At 36.1% G+C, this 13,251-nt stretch overlaps 1 protein-coding gene across 1 annotated transcript in view; it reads left to right on the top strand.

The window, feature by feature from the left end:
* The window catches only part of DMD (dystrophin), a 2,035,184-nt gene that overhangs the window by 1,242,960 nt on the left and 778,973 nt on the right, over window positions 1–13,251 (top strand). The gene's annotated exons all lie outside the window — the stretch shown is intronic.

Genomic DNA, 13,251 nt, shown 5'->3' with positions numbered 1-13,251 from the left:
AGGGAAAATTTTTATGTTTAAATTTTTCTTGTTTTGCCTTAAAATAGGAATGTTATTTCATCATCAGGTCCCAATAATATTTTATTCATGAGCACAAATTTGAATTTTATTTAATTTCATTTAATTTTCATGTATCATGTGTCTTTTGATTTTTGTCAGTTATTTAAAATGTATAAAACATTCTTAGCTCTCAGACTGTGCAAAAATAAGTGGGAGCCGGATGTGAACCATGAGCCATAGTTTGCTGCCTCCTGCCCTGGACCCTTGTTGAAATGGGCTTAGAGCAAAAATCCTGGCAGAAAAGTTAATTGTTTTGGCCCTGACTTCTGCCCAGATTTCTTGGTTTTTTCCAAAGAAATCAAATTTTCTTGTCTTCTTCAAAATCCTTTCTGTGCTCTTTCTCTTCTGACTACACAAGGGACCCATCCGCTTTCAAGTTTTATTCCCTTTCCTCATATTTTCTGCACACCTAGTAAAATTTCAACTTCCCATATGCCAGTGACACATCCTCCCATTTTTGTGTTCAAAACCAATAAACTCCCTCTTTTAGTATCACCATTTCCAGGAGTAACTATTCTATATCATATTATTATTTTATTTATCAGTAAGATTAAAACTCCCAGGGGCAATGATTTTCTTCATTGTCAGGCATGTTTTATTTCGTGGGTAATGCAGCATACATTTACTTCACGGTATAAATAACAATAATGCATCAATTTGCAACAATGAGAAAACATAAATGTGAGTTATGCGGATTATATCATTTGTTACAAAAATACTTTTTTAATCTTGATATTTTTAAACATCATAATAAAATGATTTCATTCAGAAGAGGGCAGAGATAGGACTCCTTTTCAACGTGCTGAATTTCTTTCTTTAAAGGAATGAGTTGTGGAAAACAACAAACATTCTAGCCAGAGATGTTGAGATGAAAAACAGCAGTCCATTGTCATGTCAGCAAAACTATCAAATGTGTTTATGTATTCGAACACTCCTGGATTAATTATTTTCTAAAATATTTCATTCTGCTTTAAAACCATGAGGATTAATAAGTCTTTTAGATGCATCAACCCCGAAGCAGGTACTGCAACATTGGCTTGTAGCGCTGTCCAAAATAACTTTTTGCAGTGATGGCTTTGTTCTCTATCTGTGCTTTCCAATTCTTTGTGGATTTTGAGCACTGAAAGTGTGGCAAGTACAACTGAGGAACTGATTTTTAAATTGTACTTACCTTTAACTGATTTAAGTTTAAAGTTATATTTAAATAAAGTGGTTTTTATTTTTAATTGTTTTTATAAATACATTTATTTATTTTTGGATGCATTAGGGCTTCGTTGCTGCGTGCGGTCTTTCTCTAGTTGCGGCGAGCGGGGGCTACTCTTTGTTGAGGTACACAGGCTTCTCATTGCGGTGGCTTCTCTTGTTGCAGAGCACGGGCTCTAGGCGTGCGGGCTTCAGTAGTTGCGGCACATGGGCTTCGGTAGTTGTGGTATGTGGGCTTCAGTAGTTGTGGCTCACGGGCTCTAGAGCGCAGGCTCAGTAGTTGTGGCACACTGGCTTAGTTGCTGTGTGGCATGTGGGATCTTCCTGGCTCAGGGCTCGAACCCGTGACCCCTGCACTGGCAGGCGGATTCTTATCCACTGCACCACCAGGGAAGCCCAATAAAGTGTTTTTTAAGTGAAACTTCTAACTTCGAAAATTGAGGATAAGTTATTATGCAGTGTATTCCCCCACCCGTTTTTATCTCTGAAGTGCATATTCTGGAATACAGTGATTTATATAAAATTAACAAAAAAGAAGACTGATTTTTTTTTTTTTTTTTTTTTTTTTTTTTTTTTGCGGTACGCGGGCCTCTCACTGCTGTGGCCTCTCCCGTTACGGAGCACAGGCTCCGGACGCGCAGGCGCAGCGGCCATGGCTCACGGGCCCAGCCGCTCCGTGGCATGTGGGACCTTCCCGGACCGGGGCACAAACCTGTGTCCCCTGCATCAGCAGGCGGACTCTCAACCACTGCGCCACCAGGGAAGCCCAAGACTGATTTTTTTAATGCTATTATTAAAACAGCTAATTTTAACTGACACCTCAAGTACTATCTTAAAAATATTAAGCTATTATAATTTGTTATGATTCTTCTTCCTTGGGTAAAATTACACAGATCCTGGCTTAATTTCCCATGAATTTTGGTCAAATGAAACTAAGCTAATGAACAAAACAAACAAACACCAAATAAAAAGCAGTGTTTCCTAAGAATCCAAAGGACCTTTTACTATATCAGCCAGGCTGCTGCTAAGGTCCTTTAAGCAAACCAGAGCAAAGACTGCTGATGTGAAAGACTGTGAAAATCAAATAGCTCTTCCGTTGTTTTAGAATGAGTATGGCCTAGGAGAGAGGGGGAAAGAAAAATATGGGGTTAATTTGTAACAACACATTCTGTGGTGTGCATGTGTCATATTTACGTTTTAACGTCTTTGTGAGTTTTATTGTCCTTAGGGTTTAAACAGTATATGATCAAAATCACATTATGTAGTAAAGAGTGTGTGAGTAGGTGGATAGTTACGTGGGTGTAAATCCCCATACAATCCATTTAGAAGATAAACGATAGCTATTCAAGTTTGGACAAATGAATTCCACCAATTCGCTTTACTTGTCTAATGCCCGTGGGTGCCGTTATAGGGCTTGTTGCCTAACTTTAGGGGAGGTTCGAATCAAGGTGAACAGTCAAAAAATATCTTCCATGAACTATGTGTATTATTAAGGATTATTTTACCATGAAGTTAGTTGCTTTTACTGCAAACTAAGAAATTAATGAACAAGAATACTGCCTGTGAACACCAAGGTTTATTTAAAAACCAGTACGGGTTTAGTGTGGTAATAAGGGCAGAGTTCTCCAAGGACTGCAAACCTGTTTATTGTATATCAAACTTTACTGACTTTGAAGTCTCCCTAGAAATGTTCACTTACCTCATCATGTATTATGCATTTCAGATCTTCAGCAATAATAACAAAATTCAGGTCTGGTAATGGAGTGGTTATGCAGTGAAACTAATATACACTGTGATTTGATACAGGAGACTTCACTGTTACTTTCACTTAAAACTAGAAGCAGTATAGGAAATATAGATCTTTAAACATTGTAAGTAATAGCCACATACTTTAAAAAGAGAATCCACTTACTTGTAAAGTAAAATCCCAAGGATTATGCCATTGGGAGGGTGACTGTCCTAAAAATGAATTGTAATTGGTCACTTTAAAATTGTATATGGATTTATAATTTTAAAATGTCTGGTGGCGTATAACCATAATGTATATTTCTGTTTTATATTCTTTATTCTTTTATTAAATTTCCAGAGGGAAAGAAAATAAATGACCTCCTAGTGAGAGATATTTTACCATGAGACCACCTGTAAAAAGTAATTGAGTTTTGTGCCTGAGAATATCTTTCCTAAGTTGTGGTTCTCTAGTAGCTTTAGTTTATTGAGATAGAAAAATATTCAGGGTGAAATGAGGTCTCCAAATATTTCATACCAAATGTATTTTATCCAAAGGAAGGTAATGTTCTACATGACTTATGCAATTGGTAGTACTAAGTTTTGGAAGTTTAAAAAACTTCCAAGAGAGTAGTTTTTAAGATGCCTTCAGAATGCACTGTTACTTAGCTTTTTTCAAGGTGGATGAGTATTGGCAGTGAAGGTTTATACTTAGTCATACAGTGGATGACTTGAATCAACTAAAAAGGCAGTAGATTTATGGGTAGTATATAGGGGAATGGCCTGAACAAAAGTAGTTACTAGATATGGCATCACTGAATTAATTGAATGTTCCTGCGAGTGCTGTAGTTAATGTAAATCTAGTCTTGTCTCTAGCTACAGAATCCATGACATCATTATAGCTGACAAGAAAGTATGTCAAGATTTGAGTCTTCTATGTGTGTTCCTTAATCCTCTTGACTTACCAGATCCTACCCTTTCATACTCCTGTGTTCTCCAAATCACATTTCATCAGAGCAGCTGCCAGGCAAGACCTGTTCTTGCTGTTCTAGTGAGCTTGGGCATTCACACTTAGACTAAAACAAAAAGAAGAGTTAGAAATGTGACATATGTGAGAGCATAAGTACTTTGAAGAGAGCCCTGCTTTTATTTGTCAGCTTTGCCTTATCTCTTCTGTGTCCTATTAGCAAAAGATTGATTGGTTTGTGGGATTGTTCATTTAACAAACGTTATACCATGTAAAGGAAGGTGGTCGGGGTACGCAAATATATAAATTCAGTTGTGGCTGTGTGTGTGTGTGATGTGTGGTTGTGTGTGTGTGTGTGTGCATTCAAGCTTTTTTGGAGAGGTAAGGGAGGAAGATACAAGTTGAAAGAGAAAAGTAGAGAAAGAAAGCAATAACTGACAGGATCTGATGAAGCAGCACAGATAATACATGCCACAGAATTTATTAGAAAGAATAATTATTTCCATCCAGAGGGATCAGGCAATCTTCTCTGAGGAGATCACACTTTCATTGCCCAAAACATGAAGGATGGAGATGGGTTTTATATGTGTCAATTAGGAAAAGAGATAGTTTATTGAGGGAAAAGAAGACATTTTAATGGCAGAGTAGACGATGACCGAGAAACAGAAGGAAGAAAAGTCAAGGGGCGTAACAAGAACAATGAAGTCACCATTTTCACCAAAATGGAGTTTTGTAATTAGAAAGATGTGAAGAATGGTAGATAAGGTCAAATTGTTGCAAGCTATTTTTTCAAAAGGCAGGCTAAAGAATTTGGAGAAAATTGCGAATCAGTCCTATGACTTAAGCAAGAAAATGAAACAACGAGTGGCAATTTTGGAAGTTGAATTTGGTAGTTGCAAGGGCAGTAGGACTTTATCATCCCACATATTTTCAAAGTCATGAAGAAATTGTAGTAAGATCCAAGCAGTAACTAAAGGAATTTATTTCAGGAAATGCTGTGAAAGAAAGTGGACTTTCTTTTGTACTCGTATCAGTCTGTTTTCTCAAAGTCATATATTAAAGGGAAAGGGAGAGAAAATAGTACAGTGGTTAAGAGCATGTGCTTCTAAACTTCACTTACTGGGTTCAAATCCTGGTTCAGTTACCTCTTATAGGCTGTGTGACCTTAGGCAAGTCACTCAGCCTCTCTGTGTCAGTTTTTCATGTGTAAAATGGGGACAAGAGCAGTACCTACATCATAGAGTTGTTATTACTAAATGTTGAGATATCAGAAACCCTTAGAATAGGGCTTCTTCCTTGGTGGTGCAGTGGTTGGGAGTCCGCCTGCAGATGTGGGGGACACGGGTTCGTGCCCCGGTCCAGGAGGATCTCACATGCTGCGGAGCGGCTGGGCCCGTGGGCCATGGCCGCTGAGCCTGCGCGTCCGGAGCCAGTGCTCCGCAACGGGAGAGGCCACAGCAGTGAGAGGCCCGCGTACCGCCAAAAAAAAAAAAAAAACCACTTAGAATAAAGCTGGGCACATTGTTAAGTACTGCACAAATATTCTGTTTCTGTAGAAGAAGTGTACATGTGTACTTATGTAAAATAGTCATTTTCTTATTAAAAAGCAGTACATATTCATTGCAGAAAAATTAAAAATGCAACTAAGAAAAGGCAATCTGTTACCCAGAAATTGCAGCTGTTAAACTTTTGGTACAGTGTACATTTTTCCATATCACTAAATATTTATCTACAGCACTTTTTAAATGGCTGCAGAGTATTTCACTGGATGGATGTCCCGTAATTTTCAACCCATACCCTGTTGGTGAGCATGTAAGCTATTTTCAATGTTTTGCATCTATTTGTATATGAGGCTATGGCAAACATTCTTATAGTTGAATATACGTACACATCATTGTCACCTTAAGATAAACTATTAGAAGTAGAATTTGTGGTCTAAGTGTAAGAGTGTGTTTATATTTGGATAGGTACTGCAAAAACTCTGCTCCATTCACTCCCAACCCCAACCCTCGGGGATATTCCAGCATACTCGCTTACCAGCAGTGTATGAGAAGGGCCAATTCCCTGAACTATTGTTATTGTATGATACCACCATTTACTAATATAAGACAAAATTTTTTAAATCGTTGCCAAATCAATCGATTTGAAGCTCACTGTCTGAATTTTGTTCCTGTAGTTCCTAGTGAAGGTAAACAGTTTAATAGATTTATAGGTACTGTATAGCACAGGGAACTCTGCTAAATGGGAAAAGAATTTGAAAAAGAATAGAAAAAATAGACTTATACGTCAGTTATAGTTCTTTCACGAGTTGTCTGTTTCTGATCCTCGTTCTTTTTTTTTTTTCATTTGAGCATTGGTCTTTTTCCTATTTATCTATGACAATGGTTTTATCTTAAGAGTGTCTGTGAAATTATATAAGATGTATTGGTTTTGATTTTTCTTTTGCTTATTTGAATTTTTATGTTAGAAAGTTTTATATTATAAATTGAAGTTGATCTCTTTATGATTTTTAAATAAAAATTATAGCGTTTACATCAAAAGTAAAAGAACATTTTTAAATGAATAACAAATCTACCAAAATATATGTTACTTATTACAGTTATATGAAGATCATTTAATCATGACTTTGAATTAATCAAAATCTAACAGTTTATTCAATAAGCAATCTAATTTATCTTGTAGTCTCATATAATAGAGTCATGAATTAACAAATATCAAATAGTAGTTCTTTTGTTTTCAAAATATGTTTATATTAGAAGTATATTGAAATACATTTCATTTATATTGTTTTATATTAAAGTTGACATCTAAATGTGTATCTCATTAGTGATAATGTGAATTAATGGTATAGAATGTTCTCACAAAAATGAAAACTTTTGAAAAGTGTGAATTTTAATACTCCATTTGTCAAGTAATATGTTAGATTTGGAAAGATAGCAGAACATATGTTTTGGGAGGGAAGAGAAAAGGAAAGAGTAGAATTTGGAGTCAGGAAAACCCAAATGTTTAAAGCCAAGTTTTTTCACTTACTAGTAAACTTAGGAATATTATTTATATTTTTGAGCCTAATTTCCTCATGTGTTAATTGAAAGGAATGAATACTTCTGTTTTTGTTTTGGTTTATTTTTTTGCGGTACGCAGGCCTCTCACTGTTGTGGCCTCTCCCGTTGCGGAACACAGGCTCCGGACGCGCAGGCTCAGCGGCCATGGCTCACGGGCCCAGCCGCTCCGCGGCATGTGGGATCTTCCCCGACCGGGGCACGAACCCGTGTCCCCTGCATCGGCAGGCGGACTCTCAACCACTGCGCCACCAGGGAAGCCCAGGAATGAATACTTTTAAGGCTTTAAAAATATTTTCATGAAATCTTTTAAACTGAAGGAAAAGAAACGCATAAATAAGAAGTGCACAAATAATAACAATAGAAGTTGATGGATTTTTTAATAAGTTTTCATACCCATGCTCCTAGCACCCAGATCAAGAATTCGAACATTACCCTAGGAGTCTCCCTCATGTTTCTTCCCAGTTATTAACCCTTTCCCAGCTACCACCCTCACTCAAGGATAAGTACTTTCCTGATTTCTAACACCTCTATTAGTTTTGCCTGTCTTTGAAATTAATATAAATGGAATCATACAGTACCTGTATATGCTCTTATGTTTGAATTCTGTTCATCATTATTTTTGTGAGATTCTTCTGTGCTACTGCAGGTACTGTAGTCTGTTTTCTTATTCTCTTTATAGTGTCCCATTGTGTGAATATACCACAGTTTATCCATTCTACTGTTGGTAGTTATTTGGGTTGTGTCTAGTATGAGGCTATTATGAATAATGCTGTTATGATGTACATGTCCTTTACTGCGCGTATGTGCATTTTTCTTTAGGATATACTTGAAATAGAATGGCTGGGTCATAAGTTATGTGTGTGTTCGGCTTTGGAAATACCACCAGTTTTCCAATGTAGTTCACCAGTTCACTCTCACCAGCAGTGTATGAGTTCCAGTTGTTCCACATCCTCATCAAGAATATGTACTTTCATTCTTTTTCCTTTTAGCCATTCCAGTGGATGTGAACTGGTACCTCATTGTGGTTTTTTTTAATCTTTTTTTTTTTTTGCGGTATGCGGGCCTCTCACTGTTGTGGCCTCTGCCGTTGCGGAGCACAGGCTCCGGACGCACAGACTCCGGACACGCAGGCTCAGTGGCCATGGCTCACGGGCCCAGCCGCCCCGTGGCATGTGGGATCCTCCCGGACCGGGGCACGAACCCGTGTCCTCTGCATCGGCAGGGCATAGACGTCAGAGTTCTTTGAATACAGCTTCTTTGTCAGATAGATGCATTGTGAATATCTTCTTCCAGCTTAGGCCTTGCTTTTTTCTCCTAATGATATCTCTTGATGAATGAAGTTCAATATATCAATCTTTTCCTTTATGGCTAGTGCTTTTTATATCTTGTTTAAGAAATAGTCACTTACCCTAAAATCATCAAGATATTTTCCCATGTTTTCTTTCAGAAACTTGTATTGTTTACCTTTTACATTGAGGTCTACAGCAATCTAGAATTAATTATTTTGTGTACGGTATAGAGTAGGAGTCAAGATTCTATCCAGTTAACCTGGAACCATTTATTGAAAAGATCATCCACAATTCACTTAACTAAAGTGGGCACCGTTGTCATAAATTAAGTAAATATATGTAGTCTATTTGTTCTCACAGCCATACCACACATAATTAACTATAATAAATATTGATATCTGCTTGTAAACATGCTTAAACTTTGTTATTTTTCAAAATTGCCTTGGATATTTTTGGCCCTTTGCATTTCCATATAAATCTTAGAGTTGGCATGTCAATTTTTATTAAAAACTAGCTGCTGCAATTTTGTTAAGGGTTGCATTGAATTTACGCACTATTTGAAGAGAGCTGATATTCTTACAGTATTGGAAATTTTAATCGGTTCCTTCAATTGGCTACTTCCAATAAAGGAACAAGGTATATTCCTCTTTTTGCTTAGGTTTTCCTTAATCTCTCAGTAATGTTTGTAGTTTTTAGGGTAGATAGCTTGCTTTTTGGTATGAATTACCAAATTACTCCCTACAAATGTAAGGCTTTATCCTAAAATGTAAGAGTGCTTACTCTCCACAATTTTGACAAATAACCTTTTTAAAAAGCCAATATAATAGACAAGTGATGGTATATCATTGCTGTTTTAATTTGCATGTGATTGATTACTTAGTGGTTGGACTTTTCTCTTGTTTATTGGTTGTTTGCATTTTTTGCCAAATTCCTGTGCATATTCTTTATCCAATTTTCCAGTAGATTTTCCATCCCCATTCTTTGAAAAATCTTTTTATATGTAATAATATTACCCTTTGTCTGATAAATGCTACAGATATTCCCAGTTATTTGTTTTTAGTTCTTCTGCCTTAATTTCTAGATGAACAATACAAATGTTATAGTTAATAGTTTATCCACATTCCTATCACTTCTAAAGGGCTTCCCCACACCAATATTTCATTCTAGTTCTGCTCTTATTAATTTTTTTTTACACTTAACACTTTAATTTATCTAGAATATTTTTGGTGTAAGATATGAAGTCAGTATTTAGTATCTGTTTATTTCTGAAATAGTCAACTCTATTTATCTTAATACTAAAACTTCTACACATTTGAAATTAAAATTGAAATATTGAAAGTAAAGGAAACCTAATCTTGTGTGAAATTAGATCAAGATTTGGTTAGATACTAAATTAACACATATGGGAACTGAATGTTTTCTTTCACCACAGGGCACATGTTGTATGAAGAGCATGGCTTTTTAATACTTAAAAAGATTAGCAAAAATGACACATTTTACTAGTAAAGTGTTTCTGTCCATATTTTGATAAGAATATGAAGTAGTAAATATAACAGTAAATTTCTCTAAAACACATAGAAACTGACACAAAGCGTACTCTTATTTTACGTCATAAGTTATTTGTATCTGTTATCTTTTCCTTGAACTATGTAGAAGAAGCCATCAGTTCCTGAAGACTGTTTTGAAGGACAGAGAGGGAGCACAGAAATTATGTGCTAGAAGATCTCATATTACACCCTATCATTAACTAAGGGATGTTGTCCTGGGAAAATAATCAGAAGATTTTTGACTGATGGCTTTAGACATGTTATATCCTATTAATCATGATTTGTTATTAAGATATATAAAGTATAATTTCTCACTACTACTTTTTGGTGAGAAGAAAAGCTAGTAGTTTTCCTTTGTAAATTAACTTATATCTTTGCAAAGGTAATACATTTATATTTTTCAAAAATTAAAAAATATAGTGAAAAATCCCCCACCCCATCTACCATCTTCCCTACCATCCCCAAACCTTGATTTTAGTTCCAGAAATAACCTACAAGGTGAATTCCTAGAAGTAAAAGTTCTGGGTCAAAGGTTGCTGTTTAACCTGAGGATAAAATTACATTTTTTTTTATGTCGTTGACTACTCTGGACATGTATTGCTTCTTACATTGAGAAAAAAAGAAATCAATTCTGAATCTGGAAATTGTTTTTCTTTCATTCAACAGATACTTATTGAAGACCTGTCATGTGTAGGAACCTAGTTCATCCAGAAATGAAATGTAAATAACAAACTAAATAGTATAAAGTAAATGCTGTGATAGTGGGAAACACAAGGTCTGTGAGGCTGTATCTAATGTAGGTATCATAACTAAGCTGAAAACTACTTGTGCCCCACAATCTCGTTATAAGTGGTCATTTAATTCTTCCAGATGTTAGTTAAATCTCACCCATTGAACTGTTTTCTGTCGGGGGTTGTTCTATCTCTATAACCAGGACGGGAGAGGCCACAACAGTGAGAGGCCCGCGTACCACACACACACAAAAAAAAGTTATCCAGATTTCTGCACTTACATATAAAGCCTAAATGAAACGTGAACTATTTGGTGATCAGATATAAAAATGAGTTTGCAACTCGATTTTAGGAATGTATGATGGCTATTATTTCCAGTAGCTTCAGAATCTAGAGGCTCTCAGATGCTGTACATTGAAGCAATAAAATGCTTTTCACATTTACTTGTGAGTAGAAAATGATCCAATAAAAATAAACTGTTTAGTTCCCTCCTTATAAATGCTGAAAAGGATAAGTTATGGGCATTATTAGATTCTATATTATATGCATGGAATTACATTTGTGATATCAGCTATAACACACTCACATACGCGTATTGGATTGGCCAAAAATCCGTCTTACGGAAAAACCCAAACGAACTTTTTGGCCAGCCCAATACATGTATAAATATAGTTCAGCACTGTAGATGTCCTTATGGGTTAGAACTCATGAAATTCAGATAGGCCTTCATCTAATAGTATGTTTACTTGGCTTTATAGCAGGATACAAGTGAGACAAAGCAGATACAGTATCATGATTCATTATTCATGGGCAGACGTTCCATGCTGCCCACACACATTGCTTCTTTTGACCCCTTATCCACACAGGGAAAAGCTACCAGAGGTGAAAACCAGAGTTTGTGCAGGTCACTTTAAATTGAAGCCGCAGCCTCTATTTCCCTTCTGTCTTTTATCCCATTTTAGTCATATAGGCCCAAGGTCCTAATACCAACTCACAGCTTCTCCAATCCAGGCATAGTCCTATACAGCAAGCAAGCCAGACCCAGCATTTCCCATTCATCTTGAAGCTAGTAACTTAAAGTTAGTGTCCCAAGGAAACATCGTTGTGGGAACCTAAGGTCAATCCCAGGCTGGCCTGCATCAGCCCAGGCTAGACGTTAACCCTTTACTCATGCATTTGCATGCATTTTACAAAATATATACAAATGTACTCACAATATATTTCAAAATACATGTTGTCCACATATAATAAGAGCTTATATAATGTTCTTTCCCCTGTAAATTAATTGATTGGTTATTTTGTCCACTAATGTATCTCCTTTTCACCCTACAACTCTTGGGTCCAAATAAAGAATATAATGCTCACTAGTTAGCTCTTTTAGAAGTTTCTGAAACGATTGGTCCAAAGTATGGGGCATTGTTAGATGATGTGCTACTATATTAGTATGCTTATCTAGTTTACTTTTAAAATGTTTTCTATTGTTACTCATAATATCATGATAGTATATAATAGATGCATATTGTAACATTTATGTTCATATTACAATGTAATATTATATTTATATTATTAGTAGAGTGTAATTAATAATATAAAGAGTTGCCATTGCAAGTTCACACTCTTTATTCCTGCGTACCTGTTTTAGCCCTTGGTAATCTGAAGAAAAAGGCTTTACTCTTGCTTATCTGTCTCTCTGCATACACTTGAGTTGGAGCAATAATCACCAACATTGAATGATTTTATTATCATTCACTGTCATGCAGAATATTGCTGTAAACTATTTACATGGATTACTTTATTTAATCCTTACTATGACTCTATGAAGCAGGTACTATCATTGTCCTCATTCTATAAGAGAAGGCATTGGGAGTTAAAGAAAACTTGGCTAAAGTGTTAACAAAAGGGATGGAACAATTTTTTTTTTTTTTTTTTTTTTTTTTTGGCTGCGGGGCATGCGGGATCTTGCTTCCCAGACCAGGGATCGAACCCATGTCCCCTGCAGTGGAAGCACAGAGTCCTAACCATTGGACTGCCAGGGTATTCCAGAACCCCAATTTAAAACCAAGCAGCGTAACTCTAGACCTCACAATGTTGAACAGCATACCACACTGCTTCCCAAGTTATTTACGGTTTTCAACCAGGGATAAAATTATAGAAGGTTATAAAATTGGGATAATAGTATCTGTATGATAGAGTTGTTGGGCAGATTAACGAAGACAATAAATGTGAAACTTCCAGACACGGTTGCATGACACATAGTAAGCCCTTAATAAAAATCACTTATAATCATTCCATGATAGTTTACTCTAATTCAGATGTTCTTTTTACTTTTCATTCCAATCATCTGATTCTGTTTTATTTGGTTATACTAGAGCTCGCAAACTACAGATCCCAAAAATGCTTACCTCACCAGTCTTCTATGTGCATAAAAGAATTTCCTTGTACAATTTTCCTTAACATAAAAGAAAGTTAGAAACAAGTATAAAGGCAGAGAGTCTGGCATATAATATACAAGACACCATTATGTTTAATGAATGAGTGGGTAAGTGAAGAATACACTTTGTTACTTTCGTCGGTCAGAGTTGGGTGTGCATTTGTGTGGGTGTGTGTTTTGTATTTCAATAAAAGGCTTATTGTCTTCAAAGTATAGAATTTTGGAAAGACTGTTAA

The sequence above is a fragment of the Phocoena phocoena genome, chromosome X (genome assembly GCF_963924675.1).
Source record: "Phocoena phocoena chromosome X, mPhoPho1.1, whole genome shotgun sequence".
Lineage (NCBI taxonomy): Eukaryota > Metazoa > Chordata > Mammalia > Artiodactyla > Phocoenidae > Phocoena > Phocoena phocoena.
Note: the sequence above shows the minus strand (reverse complement) of the source record. Positions and strands in the feature narration are given on the sequence as shown.